A 23,294-nucleotide genomic window follows, 5' to 3' on the forward strand; every position below is an offset into this window, starting at 1 on the left:
TCAAATCCATCTTTCCTTTAAATGTTTTTGCCTTGCATGAACCCTGATATAGAACTTAAAGTTCTTTACTCATTTGGTTTTGTGAATGTTGAATAACAAATTTTAGTTTTTTGCTTCAGTCAGCCTTTACCGTCTTCAGCCAGTGGGGCTGACTCAAATAATTGAAATGAATAATTCATTATTCAACATTCACAAGACTAAAATCAGTATGGGCATACCTCACTTAATGAAAGGGACATGTTTTGAGAAATGCATCATTAGGCACTTTCACTGTTGTGTGAACATCACACAGTGTACTTACACAAACCTAAGTGGTAGAGCCTACTACACACCCAGGCTATGTGGTGCTACCCGTATGGGACCACTCTCATGTATGTGGTCCATTAGTGACCGAAACATCGTTAATATTGTTACATGGTGCGTGACTGTGGTGGATGACAATGACAAAATGGAGTACCATTTTCAAGGCTTCTAAAATGGAGCTGGGAGGCCATTAAGGAAGTGGGGCTTATGCTTGTACACCACATCCACCACCAGATGTTAACTGAACTTTTGAGCTTTACCTGACAGCAGAGGTCACATCTTCAAGTGTTTCCTCATTCCAAGAAGGGGCAGTCTGCCTAGGACCAACTATGTTCTGGCAAGTCAGCTCACCCCATGCCAGAACCAGTCATTAACTGTTCACTGTAGACCTTTGTAAGCCTGTGTCCTTTCCTTTTATATACCCCTGCCTCCTTTGTCTTCCTAGAAGCACATTTGAGCTTCTACTCGAATCTACATCTCCTGAATTGCAATTCTTGAGACCCCAAATAAACTTTTTGGTTCTTTTGCAGTTTATGCCTCTTATTTGCTGACTTTATGTGGTGACAGAAGTGGGATCCCTAGCTACTGACCTTCAATTCTGGTGCCACTTCACAGACACAAGCAAGGTGCCTGCAAAGAATCTTTTGTGCTCTGTCGTCTCCTCCTGGTGGCTCTGGTTCCTGGTGGTAAGTCCTCCTGGGCCTGGACCTCCCATTTTTGGTAGAGGTCCAGACTCTTTATGTAGGCGTCCTTTGATAGTGGTTCTGGCCATCCTTCCATTGTCAGCTTTGTTAGAAACTTCTGTTTCTTTCACTCCTTTTTTGGGCCTTTGATCCTTTGGTAAGTTCATACAAATGAGAAATCCATTTTCTAAGAGGACCACCAAAGAACAGCCCCACTCTGGGACTCCTGCTGGTTTTGTCTTTAAAGAATACAGACCTTCTACATGTAGATTTCTGTCCCACTGGGCTCAGATTACTCAGGGTGATTTAAGGCTTCACTGGCCTAAATGGGGCTCCTTTGAAATTCCTAAATTGGTTTATCTGTGCACTCAATTGGAAAAAGCCTATCAAACCAAACAAATAAAATGGGAAACTTTTTAAAATTGGTATCTTGAGGCCTCTAAATGAAACACTGAAAAGGACACTTCCTTGCAAGCCATAACAATGTCATAACTAAGAATTTCAAATGATTAAATGTAAATGCCATCGATAAAAGAATATTAACTCCTCCTGTATTTGTCAGGGTTCTCTGGAGAACCAAGGAGATTATCTATATATATATAATATATATTAATATTGATATATAATAGAATATATAATCCATTGTATCTATATTTAAATTCATTTATTTAGTTCTATAAATTACATATATACACATAAAATTTATATATAAAAGAAACTTTGGCCTCGCCCCTAACTGCCTAAAAGAATTTAAGACAGAAGGCCTGTTCCAGGAAGGAGCTGTCAACGTAGGGAACTCTAGATGTGGTAGAGAAGAAGGTACCTAGCCGGGCCCATTTTACACAAGTTCTCTCTCATTTGTTTAGAGATGGCCCAGCAAACATTTGGTTTTCTGTCTCCTTGTGAATTGGCTTCCTCCTCTTTGAAGTCCCAAAACATGACCCCCAACCCCGCGACTTTGTAAAATATCTAAACCCTAACCATAGAGCTGGCAGACACGCTGTAGACTGAGCAGCAGCATGAAGACCAGGGTCAACCTGATGACATTGTGGGTGGGACTACTGGCTGTTTGTCCACATCCTTGTCCTGGGTGCCCAGGAAGGCAGTCACCCAGCAACTTGCAGTGAGGTGTGGCGTGTGACTATGTTTCAGCCAATGCAATGGGAGTGGAAGTGGTGTGTGCCATTTCCAGGTTGGAACTTTTGAAAGCAGGTGTGTCTTCTCCGTGTTCCTTCTTTCTCCTTGTGCAGATTGGTTGCAGACAATGATACAGGCATCAGGAATGGCAGAGCCAAGAGACGGGAATTCATGGGTGACTGACACACCCTGTGGAAGAGAACCACCTGCCCAACACGAAACCCACCTTGGCCTGTAAGGTAATCACACATAAATTTCTACTCTCTGGTTATTCTTTTTCGGGATCTGCTTGTTATTTTCTTAACTATTATGGAAATATTTCAAATATGCAGAAGAGTACATAGTATGACCTCTATCTCCGGCCCCAATACCCAGAAAGAACAGACGTTAAATTCTGCCCTATTTTGCATTCATTTGCTGGGGCTGCCATGACAAAATACCACACGTAGGGTGGCTTAAACAATAGAAATTTATTTTATCACGGTTCTGGAGGCTGAAGTTCAAGATCAAGGCGTTGGCCGGTATAGTCTCTTCTGAGGCCTCTCTCCCCGGCCGCTTCTCCCTGTGTCCTCACACGGTCTTCCCTCTGTGTGTGTCTGAGTTCTAATCTTCTCTTCTTACGTGACTATCAGTCACATTGGATTGGAGCCTACCCATGTGACCTCACTTTACCTTAATTACCTCTTTAGAGGCCCTCTCTCCAAATACAGCCCTATTTTTAGGTCCTGGAGTTAGGACTTCAACATATGAATTTTCAGGGACATGATTCAGCCCACAACGATATGTCTGTTTTTAAGAAGCAAAATGTTGCCGTCACACCTAAAATTCACATTTCCATCCCGTTCTCCTCCCTCCCTCATCATAGGTATCAATATCCTAAAATTAATTACATTCTTTATGATTCCAAGAATATCCATGTGCATGGCTCCATTAACAAAAGATTACATTTTTATGCAGAGTCAAGACATACATGTGTATGTCTCCGTTAACAAATTCTTACATTGTTATGCACTTAAAAAATGTACAGGAACAGCATCACACTGCACATGTCCTTCTTTGATTGGCTTTGGGCTATAAATGGGGAAGGAAAAACAGCAGCCGAGGGTAAGAGAATAAATAAACGGCTTATGCATAAAAACCCAAAAGGACAGATTTCCAAGAGCATCCAGGTTGGTGACCACGTGTAGGTTCTGGGAGAGTGGTTACCTGGAGAGGGCGTGGAAGCTCAGTGCCCTTTCCCCATGTCTTGCCCTATGCGTCTGTTCCATCGAGCTATTCCCGAGTCATATCCTTTTCTAATAAACAGGTAATCTAGTAAGTAAGAGGTTTCTCTGAGTTCTGTGAGCCACCCTAGCAAATTCGTCGAACCGGAGTAGAGAGTCTTGGGAACCTCCTACTGACAGCCAGTTGCTCAGAAGCATAGGCGACAACCTAGACTTGCTGTTGGCACCTGCAGTGGGGGCAGTCTTGGGGACTGAACCCTTAACCTGTGGGGTGTGATGCTGTCTCTGGGTACATAGTGTCAGAATCGAGTTGAGTTGTAGGACACCCAGCTGGTGTCCCAAGAATTGCTTGTTGGTGGGGGGGACTCCCCCGACCCACAACCCCACACACATTGGAATTGGTACCAGAACCTAGGAACAAACTGTGAAAGATAAGCATCTTAGCTTGGGTTCCCATAACAAAATGCCATAGCGTGGGTGACTTAAACAACAGAAATTTATTTTCTCACCATTCTGGGGGCTGGAAGCCTGAGAGCAGGATGCCAGCATGGTCAGGTTCTGGCGAGGGCTCTCTCCTCAGCTTGCATAAGGTCCCCTTCTCACTGAGTCCTCAGATGGTGGGGTGTGTGTATGCGTGTGAAGAAACAGAAAGAGAGATCTCTTCCACTTCTGATGAGGCCGCAGTCCTATCTGATTTAGGTTCCACCATTATGACTTCATTTTCACCATAATTACTTCCTAAAGACCTTGTGTCTGGACATGGTCACAAGGGGGGGTCAGGGCTTCCATATATGAATGGTGGGGAGAGAGAATTCAGTCCATAGCAATAAATAAAGAGCAAATAAATAGAAACAAAGGTTTGGCATTTCTCTTTCTCATTTCCTTTCTTCCTGACTTTACTGTCTTGCTCTTTGTCTAGCTTCTTGAACAAGTAGCTCATTGGTTTCTAATTTTTCTTTTTAGATACGTATGTTGAAGGTATCTTTCTTCTAAGTATTGTTTAATTCCATCCACCAGATTTTGTCATGTAGTGCTTTCAGCTATAAATATTTCCTGAGTTCCATATGAGATCCCTTTCAATGCAAGGTTCTATAAGTTCCCAGCCATTATTATTATTTTCTCATCTGTCGCTCCTTTTACAAGTATGTAATGTTCCTCCTTGTCACCATGTTGGTTTTGTCTGGAGCTTTACCTCCAAATTTCTATAGATATGCTTTTTTATTGACAGGTAAAGGACAAAATGAGGAAATATTTTTGCTATATATAAGCATGGTATCTGTCTACACTCCTGGGACAGTGTAGACTTCTAATCTGTCACTTATCCACCTTTGTGAAAAGGAATTCTAATATTGGCTCACTGAAGTCATTTTGGTCAACAGCACAGGAAATTGGTAATATGTATGTGTGGGGACCTGGAAATGGCCACCCCAAGATATGTCTCTTTGGCATCAGGATTATTTGAGGCTGATTGCTTTTGAGAAACTGGGACAGGGAAGGAGGAATGGAACTTGCCCTTTGTTAGGGCACATTTACATTTGTAAGGTAAATCTCTATCTGTAAAAGTTGCCTCCCTCCCTGTACCAGGAAGAAGAAAGGAGATGACCTTCTCTCTAAAAACTCTTAATCAATACCAAAGGCAAGGACTTAAATCTGCATTTTATTGTGCTAGTCTGGTAACCTCCTGTAACTGACTTTCCTCCCCCTCCCAACGTTGGCATTTCTTAAGGATTAAGCATCTTTCCTTAGGCTAGGAACTGATTGCTGAGCTCACCTGTGACCGCCCAGCTCCAGACAATCGACTTGAGTCCTGCTATGCCCACTGAGATAGCAGACCCACTACCTGCTGTGTCCATCAAGTGCCGACAGGGCAATCTTGTGACTATTGTGGGAGGGACATTTCAATCACATGTGAAACACCCCATTTGGCGGTATATAACCACTATGTGCACCCCACTTCTTTGGTGCCCTTTCTTCCTTCGGGAAGAAAGGCACCGGGCCACGGTTCCTCATAAAGCTTTGTTTAATTTTCTCTTGCTTTTCTGTCTCATGTGAATTTAATTCGTTCTCCAGCCAGACGAACCCACATTTGGGAAGAGGAAATGTCTTCCTCCCCTACATATGTTTTCATCAGTCAGATAGTCCATGTTGTGCTGTATTCACAACAAACTCCTAAGTCTCAGCTAAAAATAACCAAGGTTTATTTCTCGAACATGCTCCATGTCATCAGGAGCTGGCTCTGTATTATCCTTGCTCAGTCTGGAGGATTGAGTAGATGGCAGCTAAAAGATGCTCGATCCAACTTCTTGCACAACTGCCAGGCAGGAAAAACACACTCCTACTGTTTGCCAAAGGTTTGTCTGGAAGAGACAGCCTCATTTTTGCTCAAGTTTCATTTGCCAAAGGCTCACAAAGTCACATTTGACTTTAAGGGGCCAAGAAGATACATCCCTTCTGTGTGCCAGAGAAGAGCCGACAATATTTGGTGAACGGCAGTAATAATAACTATACACTGTGCTCTATTGTGTCTTCCAAAGCTTATTTTTGCTTTTTGTTTGTTGATTTTTTCAAAAATTCCCTTCAGTTATGTGAGTTACCGTAAATCCTTCTAGTCAATTTCTTTAATAAGAAAACTGAAGTTAGCCAGAGTCAGCTTCTTTTGCTTAAAAAAAAAACATGGTCTAACGCATTAGACTTTGCGTTATAAATGTTACTGAGCAGCTTAGGAAAATGAACTTCAGTTTACACCTTGGGCTGGTCTTCAAGAAAGGGTACACACTGACTTTTGAAGGATAAGGTTTTAATAGGAAAAGAAGCAGTGCATGGCATGAGCCAATATTTAGATCCGAATAATTATTGGTGACTGCAGCATGTCAGGCAGGGAGCCAGCTGTTTTTGCATATGCTCTCTAAGTCAATTTTAATTCTTTATAAGAACAATATGAGGTGACTCTTACTATTCATCACTTATATATGCAGAAACTGAGGGTCAGGGAGGTGAAATGACCTGTGCAAAAGTCACTTAAATAGCAAATGATGGCTTTGTTTCAAGTCCATCATCTGATCAGGCAGAGGTGAAAGAGAAGAATGCAATGTGTGTTTTTGGGTAGTGGGTACTGTTCGGTTTGGCAGGACTGTAGGATACATGAAAGGCGGAGGGGCCCTTGAGTGCTAAGGCAGAGAGTTGGAGTCTATCAGGTAGGCAGTGAGAGGAAGGTTTCCGCATCAGAGAGGGCACTGGTGGAGCCATGCCTCAGAAACATTGATCTGCTATTGTCCTCTACGATGAAGAGAAATGAGGCACGCTGGAGGCCTGGAGACCAGTTGGAGGAGCATTGTAAAAGCTCACATAGGCCTGAATGGGCATGGGTGTTGGCAATGGAAAAAGAAAAAAGTATTCTATCGAGTCTCCAGACGCCCAGGAAATTGCTGAACGAAGTCTGAGTTCTCCCTATGTAGATAGCTCATACTTTTCATTATAGATTTCTCAAGAACTTGCTCCCAGGAAAAACCCTGGATGGAGAACAAAACAGGTAAGTGCCCAAGTGAGAAATCTACAAAGCTCCTCTCCCCCAAAATCACCTCTTCCCCATCTGGCATGTCTGGTTCTGGCATGTCTTGCAGGTGGTCAGTCATGTCCATCACCTGGTTTCGGTGTGTGCGACACCTGTATCTGGTGTATCCGGCAGGTGTTTCTCACAAGACTTGTAGGTGGTTCAGACGTGTCCAGAAGGTGGTTCTCGCGTGTCGGGCACCTGGTTACAGTGTGCCTGGCATGTGGTTCAGGATTCTCCATCTAGTGGTTCAGGCTGGTCTAACAGGTGGTTCAGGTGTGTCCAGCCGCTGTTTCAGCTGTTTCTGGAACCTGGTTCTGGCCTGTGCTGGACCTGTTTCTGGTGTATCCATCATATGGATCTGGCATGTCCAGCACAGTGTTTGGGCGTGTTCAGCAGGTGGCTTCAGCGTACTGGGCGCCTGGTTCCATCGTATCTGACCGTTGGTTCCGTGGTGTCTGGCAGGTAGTTCCTGTGTGTCTGGCATATGGTTCCAGTATGTTCTGAAGGTGGTTCCGGCGTGTCCGACTGGTGGCTACCATGTGTCCGGAACCTGATTCCTTTGTGTGTGGTTGGTGCGTTCAGTGTGTCCAGGTGTTGGTTCCGGCGTGTTTGACAGTTGGTTCCCGCATGCCTGGCGGGGGATTCCAGGCTGTCTGGCAGGTTGCTCTGGCCTTTTCTGGAAATTGGTTCTGGCGTATCCAGGACCTGGTTCCGGTTTATCCAGCAGGTGATTTTGGCATGTCCGGCAGGTTGTGCTGGCGTGTTAGGCTGGTGGTTCCGGCTTGTCTGGCAGGTGTTTGTGGCATGGCCAGCACCTGGTTCTGGCGTATTCGGGAGGTGGTTTCAGTGTATCTGGCACATGGTCTCGGCATATCCAACAGGTGGTTGCGAAGTGTGTGACAGGTGGTTCCTGTGTGTCTGGCATGTGGTTCTGGTACGTTCGGAAGATGGTTCCAGCATGTCCTTTGGGTGCTTCTGACATGTCTGCAAGGTGGTTCTGGCGTGTCAGTGTCATGGTTCCAGTGTGTCCGGTGGGTGGTTCCAGGTGGTTCTGGCGTGTCTGGTGGGTGCTTCTGGTGTGTATGGCGGGTCATTCAGGCATGTCTGTATGGTGGTTCCAGAGTGTGCGGCAGGTGCTTCTGGCATGTCTGTTGGCTTTTTGCGGCTTCTAAGGGGCCTGGTTCCAGTGTATCCGGCAGGTGATTTTGGCTTGTCCAGAAGGTGGTTCCAGCGAGTGAAGCAGGTGGTTCAGGCGTGTCCAGCAGGTGGTTCATGTCTGTCAGTGATGTGGTTCCGGCATTTCCAGCACATGGTTCTGGCACTCTGAGAGATGGTTCTTTCATGCCCGTCATGTGATTCTGGAGTGTCCATCAAGTGGTTCTTGTGTATCCGGCAGGTGATTTTGGCGTTTGAGTCAGATGGTTCTGGTGTGTCCTGCAGGTGCTTCTGGCACGTTTTGGACCTGATTCTCACATCTGCGATGGGTGGTTCCACCGTTTCCAGATGATGCTTCTGAAGTGTCCAACAGTTGGTTCCAGCATTTAAGGCAGGTGGGTCACACAAGTCCCGCCCGAATCATTTGGCTGAGGCACGAATGATTGTCCTTCCACATGCTTAGGAGGAGAGAGACAATAGGATTTTAACCAACCACTCTTTGGAAGTTAAGAAAAACTCGCTTTCCACAGTGCTCTTACAGCATACTGGCAACCTCTCATGCCGCCCTTGTGCATGGGTGGAGAGAGTGTTCACAAAGCAGCTATGGAAGAAAGGCCAAGTTTGCTCAGCAGAGTCCTACATTGCCCTAAAATTGCAAGGCACAAAACACTGCCTCCAACCCTCAAGGGGAGATGAGCAATAATCCATCTTGCTTCCAGCTCTTTAGGAAGCTGAGAAAGAACTCACTTGCCACACTGTTCTTATAGTGTACCTTGAACATCTCATACAAAGGCACCTGAAATGCTGTTTATTTGGAGCCCTTAACTCATTGCTTTAGAACTTCTGCTTTTGGGGCATTTCCATCTTGCCAACCCGGCTCAGACAAAATGCCTACATCTTCTCCTTAAGCAAGGAGGCTGAGGCCCGAATGATTGTGCATCCACATGCTTAGGAGGAGAGAGACAATAGGCTTTTAACCAACCGCTTTTGTGCACTGGAGGAGAGAGTGTCAGAAAGCACCTATGGAAGAAAGGCCCCTTTGCTCTCAGCCGTGCCCTACATTGCTCTAGAGGTGGAAGGCACAAAGCACTGCCTCCATCCCTCAAGGGGAGACAAGACACAAACCATCTTGCTTCCAGCTCTTTAGGAAGCTGAGAAAGAAGTCGCTTTCCACAGTGCTCTTATAGCATATTGGGAACCTCTCATACACAGGCAGCTGAACGCCATTTCCTCCCAGCCCTTAACTCGCTGCTTTAGAACTTCTGCTTCTGCCACATTTCCCTCTTGCCAACCCGGCTCAGGGGTAATGGCTACATCTTCCCCTTAAGCAAGGGGGCCAAGGCCCGAATGATTGTGATTCCACAAGCTTAGGAGGATAGAGACAAGAGGCTTTTAACCAACTGTCCTTGTGCATTCGTGGAGAGAGTGTCAGAAAGCCCCTATGTCAGAAAGGCCCATTTGCTCTCAACCATGCCCTATATTGCTCGAGAGGTGGATGGCACAAAGCACTGCCTCCATCCCTCAAGTGGAGACAAGCCACAAACTGTCTTGCTTCCAGCTCTTTAGGAAGCTGAGAAAGAACTCACCTGCTGGATATGCTTGAACCAGGCACCTTAGAGGCTGGAAAAACCCGACAGGCATGCCGAAAGCACCCGCCGAACACTCTGGAACCACCACACAGACATCCCATAATGACCCAGCAGACTCACCGGAAGCACCCACCGGACACACCAGATCCACCTGGAACCACCCACTGGACACACTGGAAACATGAGTCTGACACACCAGAACCAACTTCCAGACATGCTGGAAGCACCTAACGGACAGGCCGGAACCATCTTCTGAACCTACCAGAACCACATGCCACACACTTCGGAACCACCTGTTGGATATCCCAGAACCAAGTACCAGATACACTGAAACCACCTCCCAAATATGCCAGAACCAGGTGCCAGACACGCCACAAACACCTGCCACACAAGCTGGAACCACCATCCTAACACGCCAGAACAACCGGCTGGATACGCCAAAATCACCTGCCAGATACACCGGAACCAGGTCCTGGATACGCCAGTACCAATTTCTGGAAAAGGCTGGAAAATCTGCCAGACACGCCAGAATCACCCACCGGACATGTGGGAACTAATTGCAAGACAGGCCGGAACCAAAGCCAGGACACTCTGAAAGCATCAACCGGACAGGATGGAATCAGGTCCCAGACACACTGTTGCAACCTGCTGAACATGCCGGAACCACCTTTCGAATGTACCAGAACCATATGCCAGACACACAGGAACCACCTGCCAGACACCATGGAACCAACTGTGAGATACACCGGAACCAGGCTCCCAGTATGCTGAAGCCACCTACCGAATATGCCAGAACCATGTGCCAGACACGCTGGAACCATGTGACGGATACACCAGAAACAGGTCCAGCACAGGCCAGAACCAGGTGCCGGACACGCCTGAAACAGCTGCTGGACACACCTGAAACACCTGCTAGACCAGCTTGAAACACTTGACAGACAGTCTGGAACCACATGCTGGGCACACCAGAATCAGGTGCCCGACATGCCAGAACCACCTGCTGGACACGCCTGAAGCACCTGCCAGTCTTGTGAGAACCACCTGCCAAGAACTCCAGAAACAGGTGTTGTACACGCCAAAACCAGGTGCTGGACATGAATGAACCACCTTAAAGAAATGCCAGAACCAAGTCCCAGACACGAGTGAGTCACCTGCAAGACATGCCAGAACCAGGTGCCTGACATGCTGGAACCACCTGCCGCTCACGTCGAAATCACCTGCCGGATACGCCGGAACCATGTGCTGCACAGGCGGGAATCACGTACCAGACATGCCGGGACCACCTGTTGGATATGCCAGAACCAGGTGCCTGATTCACTGAAACTACCTGCCGGGCACACAAGAACCAGGTGTCAGACAGGCCTCGACAACCGACAGGGCACGTTGAAATCACCTGCATGATACCCCGTAACCACGTGCCAGAGAGAATGGGACCACCTGCCGGACACACCGGAGCCACCTCTCAGATATGCCAGAACCACATGTTGGACACGCCGGAACCATCTCCCGGACAGACCTGAACCACCTGCTGGACACGCCAAAATCACCTGCCTGATACGCTGGAACCAGGCACCTTGGGTGCTGGAAAAACCTGGTAGACATGCCGTAACCACCCGCCACACACTCTGGAACCACCACACAGACATGCCAGAACGACCCGCCAGACACACTGGAAGCACCCACCAGACAAGCCAGAACCACCTGGAACCAAATGACGGACATGCTGGGACCATGACTCTGACACGCCAGAACCAACTCCCGCACATGCCTGAAGCACCCAACGGTCACGCCTGAGCCATCTTCTGAACGTACTAGAACCACATGCTAGATACTTCGGAACCACCTGCCAGACACTTCGGAACCACCTGTTGGATGTGCCGCACCCAGGTACCAGATACTCTGAAACCACCTGCCGTATACGCCAGAATCAGGTGCCAGACATGCCACAAACACCTGCCACGGAGGCCGGAACCATCAGCGTAACACGTTGGAACAACCTGCTGGACACGCCAAAATCTCCTGCCGGATACACCAGAACCAGGTCCTGGGTACACCAGAAGCAATTTCTGGAAAAGGCGGGAACAACCTGCTGGACACACCGGAATCACCCCTGGACATGCGGGAACCAACGGCCAGACATGCTGGAACCAACACCTGGACACTCTGAAAGTACCAACCGCACACGATGGAATCAGGTCCTGGACACATGGTAGCCGCCAGACGGACATGCTGGAACCACATTCAGAGCGTACCAGAACCACATGCCAGACACGCAGGAACCACCTGCCAGAAACCATGGAACCCACTGTCAGATACGCCAGAACCAGGCACCCAGTACGCTGAAGCCACCTGCCGAATATGCCAGAACCATGTGCCAGCCACGCTGGAACCATGTGATGGATACACCAGAAACAGGTACAGCAGAGGCCAGAACCAGGTGCCTGAAATGCCAGAACCACCTGCTTGACACAGCTGAACCACCTGTCAGTCTTGTGAGAACCACTTGCCGGATACACCAGACGCAGGTGTCGCACATGCCAAAACCAGGTGCCAGACACATCTGAACCACCTGCCAGTCTTGTGAGTACCACCTGCCAGATACACCAGACACAGGTGTCGCACATGCCAAAACCAGGTGCCGACATGACGGAACCACCTGCAAAACATGCCAGAACCAGGTGCTGGACATGCTGGAACCACCTGCTGGAGACGTCGAAATCCCCTGCCGGATACACCGGAACCACATGTCACATGTGCTGGAATCGCCTACCAGACATGCCGGGACCACCTGTTGGATACGCCGGAACCAGGTGCCTGATTCACTGAAACTACCTGCCGGACACGCCAGAATCAGGTGTCGGACACGCATGGAAAACACACAGGATATGTCGAAATCACCTGCATGATATCCCATAACAATGTGCCAGAAAATAGAGTACCTAGGATGTGTGAAATCCTATTGAGGCATATTCATATAATGCATTTATTATCATCTTTCTCGCTTTTTCTGTTTTATTGTTATAATTTTTTTTTTTTGAGGAAGATTAGCCCTGACTAACATCTACCACCAATCCTCCTCTTTTTGCTGAGGAAGACTGGCCCTGTGCTAACATCCATGCCGACCTTCCTCTACATTATATGTGGGACTCCTGCCACAAAATGGCTTGATGAATGGTGCATAGGTCTGCACCCAGGATCTGAACCGGCAAACTCCAGGCCACTGAAGGAGAACACGCAAACCTAACCACTGTGCCACCAGGCCGGCCCCAAGCTTTCTGTTTTTTTAAAGCAATTTCAATTCTTGCATTTGTTTCACCAGCAGTGGTATCATCATCTTGGACAGTTTCCTCCAGAGTCACAGTATCTAAAATTTGGAGCATTTCTGTTGCTTGTTTGGATAAGTGATGTCAGAATGTCTAGTAAATCTTCCCTAGGAGAACTGTCTAAAAGACGTCTCAATTTAGCAACTGCGGGGACATGTATATTCAACATTTCAATCAATAGTAGTTCATTTTTGTAGAACTCTTCTGATAATTCTCCCAGCTTCTCTTTAGTTTTACAGGTGTTGAAAAATCCCTCAAGTCCACTTTAACGACAGGATATGACTTCTCTTTTAAATCTGTACCATCTGCAAACAGCACAGGCGTGTGGTCAACAAAAGTGAGTGGGAATTGGGCTGGGTACTGCCCACAATCTGAACCATCAGTGCCGCGGCCCCAATCCTGTGCAGTGGTGGCAGATCCTGAGTATTGCTGGCCAGGTAGGTCATGCTGGGGGTGAGACTTAGGATGGTGCTCTGCAGCTCTCGAGCAGGCAGCTCCACACCAGCTGCCAGTTGCCAGTCCAGTCCACACTGGGTGCACATGGGGGGGCTTGGAAGCAGGAAGCCATCTGGGTGAGCAGCAGCAGGAAGTGGCTGAAGGAAAATTATGGGAAGATGAAGGGAGAAAATGTATAATAAATAAAGCTTGCCTTGTTATGCAGATAAATCTCTCAGTTAAAAAAATTCTCTAGGGGTTGGCCTGGTGGTTCACTGGTTAAGTGCGCACGTTCCACTTCGGTGGCCTGGGGTTTGCCGGTTCTGATCCCAGGTGCAGACATGGCACTACTTGGCACGCCAGGCTGTGGCAGGTGTCCCACATATAAAGCAGAGGAAGATGGGCGTGGATGCTAGCTCAGGGCCAGTCTTCCTCAGCAAAAAGAGGAGGATTGGCAGCAGTTAGCTCAGGGCTAATCTTCCTAAAAAAAAAAAAAAAAAAAATTCTGTAGGGGCTGGCCTGGTGGCACACGGGTTAAATTCACACATTCTGCTTTGATGGCCTGGGGTTCACCAGTTCAGATCCCAGGTGCGGACCTACACAACACTTATCGAGCCATGCTGTGGCAGGCATCCCACGTATAAAGTAGAGGACGATGAGCATGGATGTTAGCTCAGGGCCTATCTTTTTAAGCAAAAAGAGGAGGGTTGGTGGGGAATGTTAGCTCAGGGCTAATCTTCCTCAAAAAAAAAATTCTCTAAGACTCATTCTGTTTCTGGTGCAGATGCTTTTACTAATGGAAATTTCCTTTAGAAACATAAATTTCCTTTCCAAAGAGGAAGTCTATCCTTCATTTAAAGCAGTCAAGGTGGAGATCAAGAGTTTTTCCTGCATCTGCTGGCTCTCGATTGCTTTTGGCTCCAAATAATTTGTATGTCAAAGTACCATACTTTGGGCATCTTCAGCATTCCTTCAAGAAGAAACAACTTGTTCTTGGAAGTCTCTGTCTCCTCCCCAACCCAGATGCACTCAAGCTGTTAGGGGCCAACAGCAAACAGGGTTCTGCCTCAAGAAGCTTTGGGGAAGCCTCTTCACCCTCAAAGGCCTGAGACACACGAGAGGGATAGATCACTGCAGGTTCTTCAGCCATTGAAAATAATATAAACAGTTCCATTCTCATAAATTTAACAACTTGAAAACAAGGAACAACTTACCAAAAATTTCAAACTAACAAAACTCAACCAAGATGATAGTATTTTCCTCAATCGGGCGCTGCTAGCCAAGCTTTTTGCCACAAAACTCAAGACTTGGATTCATGCGACACACCTGAAGAAAGCACAAACTCTGGGGGGAACTGCACATCATTTGGTGACTTAAAAATAAAGATTTCTCCAAATGGAAGCAGACAGTATCTGATGCGAAGGTTTCCAAGGTGTCTGGACCAGGTCTGTTGGAAGTTTGTCTGCCAAACCTTTGAGGATGACATGACACTTCACATCATCTCCAATGCCTATGATCTTGATAACATGCAAACTTTAGGTCAAAAGTGCCAGAGAGTTCTCCTTCCTCTCACTCCGTGTTCCTCAAATGTGGCCACGATAGGTTTCCAATCTGTGTGTTTTTCCTCCAACATGGGACATGACTCCCAGAGAAGGTCCTTCCTGGCATCGAGGGATGAGAGGCTACTGAAACTGGAAAAATCTGACTGCAGATCAACAATGCTTTCAGAGAAAGATCACAATCAAAATGGGGACATGTGAAAGTTAATAAACGGAAACGTAGTTGAAATAGTGTTGGAAGGCTAATAGAGGGAGTTCTCATGCCCTATGTCAAAAGCGCAGTGCAACAGGAAGAATAAAGACTTTCTCTTCCTGACCAGTCAGAAACTAAGCCAAGGAGAGACTGTCACAACTCTGCCGATGAAAAGCCACTGCCCTCAAGACTGTGTCCAATAGCCCCCCAATTTTCCCCACTCTGAGATAAAAGAGCTTCTCCTCTCTTTCTTGCTGGGTGCTCCTGCATAGCTTGCCATGGTTTCACACTCCAAATGGCTATTCTTTGCTAATCCCAGGTAAACCAATTTTCGCCAGAGAAATAACTGGCTGTCTATTTGTTTAAGGTCAAGACTTGTTAATAAGCCAGAGATGTAGAGAAAACATTTGATAAAATCGAACTCCTGTTTGTCATAAAATTTTGTAGCAAGTTTGAAATAGATGGAAATTACTTTCACTTGTTGAAGGTCATCTACAGAAAATGCACAGTTGACTTCATGCTTAACAGGGAAAGACTAAAGGATTCTCCCCATAATAAGGAACAAGGAAAGGAATACCACTTTCACTATTCTTATTCAATAAAATACTGAAGCTTCTGGCAATAACAGAAGTAAAGGAAATAAAAGCCATAGAGTTTAGAAAGGAAAAATATAACCATTCTTAGTTTCATTGTTGTCTGTGTAAAAAAGTCTGGGAATCTACAAAAAAAAAAAATCAGAACTAATACATGAGTACAAAAAGTTCACCAAGTACAAGATCAACACACAAAAGACCATTTTATTTCTACAACTAATGATGAACCTGCAGATGATAAACTTGAAAATGCTGTATCATTTAAAACCACTCCGAAGAACATGAAACATTCAGGCATATATTCAGGAACATGTGTACAGGATCTGATGCTGAAAATTATAAAATACCGATTACGGTAATTAAAGAAGATGCAAATAAATTGAGAGACTTACTATTGTCAAAGACAAATGCAACAGACATTAGTTAAAGTGGTGAAAGCAGATTTTATTCAGTAACGGCTCACAGAAGCTGAGCTGCGCTCAGATTTGTACGCAGGTGAATTTAGAATTTTAAAGGGAATGAAGGAGCAGGGTTCAGGGGCTCAGTGGAGTCAAAGAAGTAAAAAAGTACAAAGGTTGGTCAGTGTAACTGTGATTAGACCCTCTGTGTTCGTTACTTTGCAGTTATCAAAGTTAGGATTCTATCCTCACTCAGAAGTTGAGAGAAAGAGTCTCTATCTGTCTTAATGATCGTATTTCAAAGGAGTGGCTCTTAGGTCCTTTAGAGAATTGTGAGAGATACATATCGACAGTTGTAAGCCCTCTTTAGTAAATACTCTAAGAAGGGGGATCAGAGGCCTATAATTGGGTGTTGACTAAAATAAATAGCAAATTTTTCTGTCAGCTTTGAGCTCTCAGGAAGGCATTTTAATGGTGGGCTGGAGTCATTCCGGTTACACAGCCTTATGCTGCTAGAAGCCACGCCAGAGTTTGGTTGAGTCTCCTCCTGGTGTGGGGGTTTGGAAGGAGTTGTTATGTGCTGAGAATTCTGCAGTCCTCACCATGCTACTGGATAGAATAAAGAGTACAGGTCTCAATTATCCCCAAATTGATCTATAGGTCTAATATTATTCTAATAAAAATTCCACCACAGTTTGTAGACAGAGACACCTTTTTCTAAAATTTATATAGAAAGGCACATAGCTGGGAGTAGCTAAAACAATCGTGACAGGAAGAATAATGTGGCAGTAAACACTTTAACAATATTTAGTATTGCCTTGTAGATAGTGTAATCACAGCATCGTCATTTTCATTGTAGGACAGCTACATAAATCAATGGAACAGAGTAGAGAATCCAGAAATGGACCACGGAGTTATACCCTAGTGATCTCTGACACCAAGAGTGAACCTTAATGTAAATTATGGACTTTGAGTGATAATGGTGTGCCTATGTATGTTCATCAATTGTGAGAAGTATACTACTCTGACGAGAGATATTGACAACAGAAAGGTTATGCATATGTGGGGGCAGGGACTATATGAGAACACTGTATATTTCATTAAATTTTGCTGTAAACGTAAAACTGCTCTAAAAAGTAACATCCATTTATTTTTTAATAGGCAATACAAGAATACCTTGTGGTGAAAAACTAGTCATTATTTTAGCTGTGATGGATACACAAACTTGCACTTCTGATAAAATTGTACAGAACTAAATACACAGGAACAAATTAGTACAAGTAAAACTGAAGAAATCTGAATAAGATAGTGGATTGTATCAATGCCAACAAGCTGGCTGTGGTATCGTCCTATAGTTTTGCAGAATGTTATCATTGTAAGGAACTGGGTAAAGTGTACACTGGAACTTTTGGAGTTATTCCTTACAGCAGTGTGGAATCTACAACGATCTCACTATAAATTTCAATTAAAAATAGTTGGCAAATGGAAAGTCAGTCTATGTTCTAAGTTAGGAAGTTTCATTAAATGGTCAGTCCCATTACTTTATAAATTGAATATAATGCCAATAAAAATTTTAACGAGCTTTTCTGTTGAGTTAGATAAATGATCCTACATGGAAAAAATAAACGCATAAGCTAAGCTAGGAAAATATGGACCAGGAAGAACTCTGAGGGAGGAACTGTTCTATCACACGTTAAAAATATTGCAGAGACTGTAATGCGACAGGAGAGGATTGTTGCATGCACAAGAAGAGGAGAGAAGGGAAAGGGAGGGGAGAGGGTGGCAGAGGTCAGGGGAGTGGGGGAGGGGTGGCCTGATTGGAAGTTGTTGACGTGGGGAAGCTGGAGGTCACTAAGTAGAAGGCAGGCATCCTATGCGATGGTTTAGGGAGCATACGTGGCTTTCTCTGGCGGTCCTGTGTTGAAAGCAGAACGAGAGTTTTGGAAACTGGCAGTTACTGACCAAGTGCTGACTGTTCTGTGCTGAATGCTGCAGGGGCTGTGACTTGGCTTCTTGGGATGTTTGCTTCCCACGTTGGGGGTCAGAGTTATACTGTCATATATGATCTGGCCTTTGTCCATTTGTATATTCAGTCTCAAAAAAACAGTCGGTGCACAAATTCATCAGTTAGCTCGTCATTAAAAAATCGTCTCTTGGAAAGTTAAACCTTTGAAAGTTAAAAAGATGAAAATGTTAAAAAGATGAAAGACGCCAAATAAGTTTTATAGATGAATATGAAGAAATTGAATAAGAATCTCAAAATTATCCTTCAACAGATTAGGGTGTCATGAAACAGGTTTCTCAAACTTAAAGTGCTATATTAACATTATTTTCTAAAAAAGAAATTTGGCAAATGAATTAAAGGACTTCAAAAGTCCTTAGCGTTGACTTCATGTTTACACTTCTAGTAATTTACAATCAGGAAGTAATTCTAAATAGCAATGCGTTTTATCTCCTAAATTGATTTTTTTGTGTAAATTATTGATTAAAAAAAGAAAAAAATGAAATCAAATGTCCAGCAGTTAAGTATATTTACTTGAGAATATATCATGCAAACTACGTTTAAGTAGAGTGTCATTTTTATTATCAGCATAGGAGAAAAGATGAGTTATGGAAGGGATTCTGCTCATGCTCAGTTATTTCCTTTACTTAACATTAAATCTTGAATAAAGTATAATGTCAAGCTGACTCATTTACTCGTTCATTTTAAAAGCTGAAGACTATTTCCTTGGTTTTTAAATAATGAGGTGTAAAGAAGGGGGTGAGGTGTTGAAAATAACTTCCACTGAGATTGACAGTAGCAACTGCTCTTGATTTTTTTGAGAGTTGTGGGGTCACCCATCAAAGCAGGAATGCTATTTATGTTCAGAAATTAACAATCTGAATTTTATTAGAAATTTTGACTTTTATACACCCTCAAAAAGTAAACTTAGGAATTTATTTGAATTTTTAGCTCTGTTGAGGTATGAGTAATAGACAAAAAATGCACACGTTTTCTATATGTGTATTGATTAGTTTGGACATATGCATACACCCGTCATATCATCCCCACAACCAAGTGCTGAACACATCCATGACCTCCAAAATTTTCCTTGTGATTTTTGTGTGTTTTTTTAATCTTAGGAATTTCATGGATTTTAACCTTATGCTCAGATAAAAGAGGGAGAAGATGAGGTGTACGTTGTTTCATTGTGGTACCTTAAGACATAGACTTTCAACATACACATGACTTCTGAAAAGCAACATTTATTACTCTCACAATGAAATATTTTCTCCTATTTCCTTCAAATATATGGCCTTCTTATTCTACCCCCCACCCACTTCCTTTTTGAGTAGGGACTCAGGAGAAATTTCCAATGGTACTAACAAACAGGGTCCAAGGGGTGGCTGCCCCTCAGCCCTGCAGGCTTTTCCCCTGTGAGAAGCGCCCACTTTGCACGTGTGTGAGCCAGTGTGGAACAGGACAGAGTATGTCTGCAGACTGGTTCAGCCTGCTGAGCCCCTTTGCTGCTTCTAACCTATGGCCACAAAAAAGGCTAAATGGAGGGAAATTAAACTTTGATGTGTTGATGATTGAAAAGGAAAGTGCCTTGCTCTCTAAGGGATAAAGTCATTTGGAGGAAAATCAAATAACTATCATAGTTATTTTTTCCTATCTTATTTTTCCACTGAAGGCACTAGATATTTCAATCTGACTTCCTAACACAATCCAGTAGTACCTTCCTTTTCTAAGGCCAATGAACTGTTATGTAAGGGGCTTCTATTGCGTTTTCCAAACCCTCCTGGGATTCTGTTTATCTACTGTTCATTTTTCACCCCCTGCTTTTCAGATTGCTTTGTTCACTGTCCTTGTAAAATAAATGTGGCTCATTAAAATAACCAGCATTAATATGTATCTCTTTCACTGCATTTTATCTAATAAATATGCTGAAGATTTTCTGTATTCTGCATGTGAATCCTTTGTTGAATATTGGAACTGGGACAATCTCTTCGCATCCTGTGACTTGCCAATTCCCTCTTGTAATGTGTCTTATGATGAACCGAAAGCCTAAATTTTAATGAATCCCAGTTTACCGATATTTCTTTTATGGAGAGTGTGTCTGTGTGTGTGTGTCTTCTTTGAGAAGTTTTTTCTACCCTGTGGTCCCGAGGATGTTTTCTTATGTTGTCTTCTAGAAGTTTCATTATTTTACCTTTCCCCTTTAGGTCAAAGTGTCCAGGAATTGAGTTTTGTGTATTGTGAGGGTACGGCTCAAGGTTTCGTTTACATCCATATGCTCATCTCTACGAGTAATAACAGGCAGCATTGGGACAGGTGGACACAAGCCTGGGAGTTAGGGGTCCTGTATTCTCAGCCTTACCCTCCCTTTAAAGCACCCTCTGAACGTGGGCAGGTGATTTTCCCAGTTCTCCCTCCTCTCAGACTCCTTCCTTCCTCTCTTCCTTCTATCCTTCATTCCCCCCTCCCTCCCTCCATTCTTTCCTTCCTTCCTTCCATCTATCCACCCGAGCATCTGTCCAGGTATCAATCTGTCCAACTGTCCTCCTGCCTGTTCGCCGGTTTGTCCTTCTTCTCTCCTTCCATCCTCTTTCCTCCCATGTCTCAACTTCTCTTCCTTGTCTTTGTTCTTCCTGCTTTCCCTGTGACCCTCCATTTGTCCGCTCTTCCTCTGTCCATCCAGGTGTCCCCTCTGTCTGTGCCTCTACCTATCTCTTTGTCGCGTCTCTCTCTTCTTCAAGCACACTGTCTCTCTTGGGTTCATCTCACTCACAGGCTCGAACATCCCTCTACTCACACAATCCCTCCTTCTGTCACTCACATTTATGGCTCACCTGTGAATGGTTGTCCTGGGACAGCCACTGCTGGAGTGCAGATGAGCCTGTGGGGCTTCACCCACTGTGTGGGGTCTCTGTGTCTCCCAGACGACAGCCCTTTCCACAGCTCCTGAGCCGGGCAGCATGTTCCTGCCTACTTCCTCATTGCTTGAGCAACCAGAAGCCACCACAGCCCTAGGGGGGGCCCCTCTTCCTTCCCCAGAGGAGCTCTCCAGCCCCACAACTCCACTGCCCAATTATTACTGGGCAGCTGGGAAGCCGAGGTGTGCAATTCTGCTTTGAGGGCAAGCATGCTGATCACAAGGATTATACCAATATTTCAATCTGATGCAGCCCTCAGAGAACCCCTGGTCTTGTGAAAGTCACAGAAAATTCTAATACAAGGTGGGATGTTTTGAGGAGAAGCACCTGGCAACCTTTGGGTGAGAAGGGCTCTCTGGAGGAAGTTTTGCCCAATTGGGGTCTTTAAGAAGGAGTAGGAGTTATATAGGGAAATAGGGTGTGGAGCGTGTTCCTGGCAGAGGAAATTGCATGAGCAATGGCCCTGTAGGCAAAAACAGCATAGTGTATGGGAGAATTGACAGGAATTTGGTTTGCCTGAAGCACAAAGCCTAACTCCGAGTGAATGGATCAATAAGGCTGAAGAGTCAGCAGGAGCCAGATGTGCAAGGGCTTTGAGTGCCAGGTCAAGAAGCTTGAACTTAACCCTGAAGGCCTTAGGGAGCCATGGGTGATGCTAGAGCAGGAGTGTTCTAGTGAGATCTTCACTTCAGAAAAATGCTTCTAATGTTCAAGGCAGAGAACATCCTTTAGACAATGCATCCAGTGAGCATGTTAGGGTGTTGGTTCCGGTGAGAAAAGGTAAGACCTACCTGGGACGTGAATGAACAGAAGGAACGCATTGAGGAGCAATCTGTAAGTGCAGTTGGTGTTACTGGCAGGTGAGGGAGGAGGAGCTGAGAGATATGCTGGCTTCGACTTGGATGAGCACAGCATTGGGTGGTGGTTCCACTGGGAGCAAAGGCAACAGATGATACTGAGTTCAGGACTCTGATTTGGTCTCAGCTCAGCTCTCAGTGATGGCCATCTCTCTCCCTCTCTTCTTGCAGCCAAGGGACACGACCTGAAGGCCCTCACACTCAGTTCCACCCTCTCCAACATCCAGTATTTGACAGACATGAGCAAGAGCTCAGCCACATTGAACTCCACTGAGAGAGGCCTGCAGCCCCTAATGAGACCCTGGTGTCAGCAGCTCCTGGCTGGATGAGTCCCAGCCAGCCACTCTCCACCTGCTGTCTCTCCTGCTCGTCGTCCTCCTGCATCCTCCCCAGCTTGGATCCTTGTTCAAGAAGAGCAGCCTGGGCCCCTTGTCTTGGGCTGTAGACTGATCTCCCTCAGGGAAGTCCCTTTTCTGAGCATTTGAGAGTCATGAACACTTTCGGTGACCACCCCAGTTTTCACTCTTCCCACTGACTGCCAATTTGCTCCTCCCTCCCTCTAGCCCCCATTATCAGAGGATTCAGGACATCTCTCTAGAGTCCCCACATTCCTCTCTCCCCGGGCCTGCGGAGGAAGGGGCAGCCTCCAGCATGAAAGCTGTCTGCACCTACCACCCTGACCCCATGGCTCATGATGGAGAGTGTGACAGAGACCCCATGTGACAGAGAGCAGCATTCCTGGGTGCTGAACCAGCTGATCCACCCTGTCACCCCGAGAGGCCTCTACTCCCTGCTCAGGGACAGCCTTTTTGTCAGTGGTGAGTGCTCGTGCTGAGCTGGATTGACAGTGATCGTTACTTATGCCTGTTCTGCTTTATTTCCTCTCTAACACGTCAGCCCAGGTTCTGCGTGGGGGACACAGAAACCGTATATGTAAAAACTTTCAACTTACAAATGGAGACTATGTAAATGGATTTGTTGATCCCAATAAAAAAAAAAGTGAACTGTCTCACTATTAATTTTTATATAGATTGCCTGGACAAATGGTAATATCTTGGTTATAATGGGTTTACATATACCATTAAAAATTAGTTTCACTTGTTTATTTTTAGTTTTTTAAATGTCAGTATTTAAAAAAAGTTTAAATTTCATTAGATAGAGTGTGAAATTCTACTGTTGGACAGCACTGTTCAAGACGTGAAAATAAAGCCCAGAGAAAGTGGTTAGGGACAACTTTTCCAAGGAAAGGAGTCAATCTGACCCACGTGGCAAGATGCAGACAACAGTCTCATACACACATACATGCACACACACACACTTAGAAAGCAAGACCAACATCATCATAGAGTTGAACCACTACTTCTCAAGTGGCAAGA

The 23,294-nt window shown here is 45.2% G+C and overlaps 1 long non-coding RNA gene across 1 annotated transcript; it reads left to right on the forward strand.

Moving 5' to 3' along the window:
- Positions 1-815: 815 nt before the first annotated feature.
- LOC139042855 (uncharacterized) lies at positions 816-22,945 on the forward strand. Its single transcript, XR_011499993.1, has 3 exons — positions 816-989; positions 2,237-2,362; positions 22,090-22,945. It is a non-coding gene; the product is annotated as an uncharacterized lncRNA (long non-coding RNA).
- Positions 22,946-23,294: the final 349 nt, after the last annotated feature.

This window comes from Equus asinus, unplaced genomic scaffold (assembly GCF_041296235.1).
Source record: "Equus asinus isolate D_3611 breed Donkey unplaced genomic scaffold, EquAss-T2T_v2 contig_1, whole genome shotgun sequence".
NCBI classification, from domain to species: Eukaryota; Metazoa; Chordata; class Mammalia; order Perissodactyla; family Equidae; genus Equus; species Equus asinus.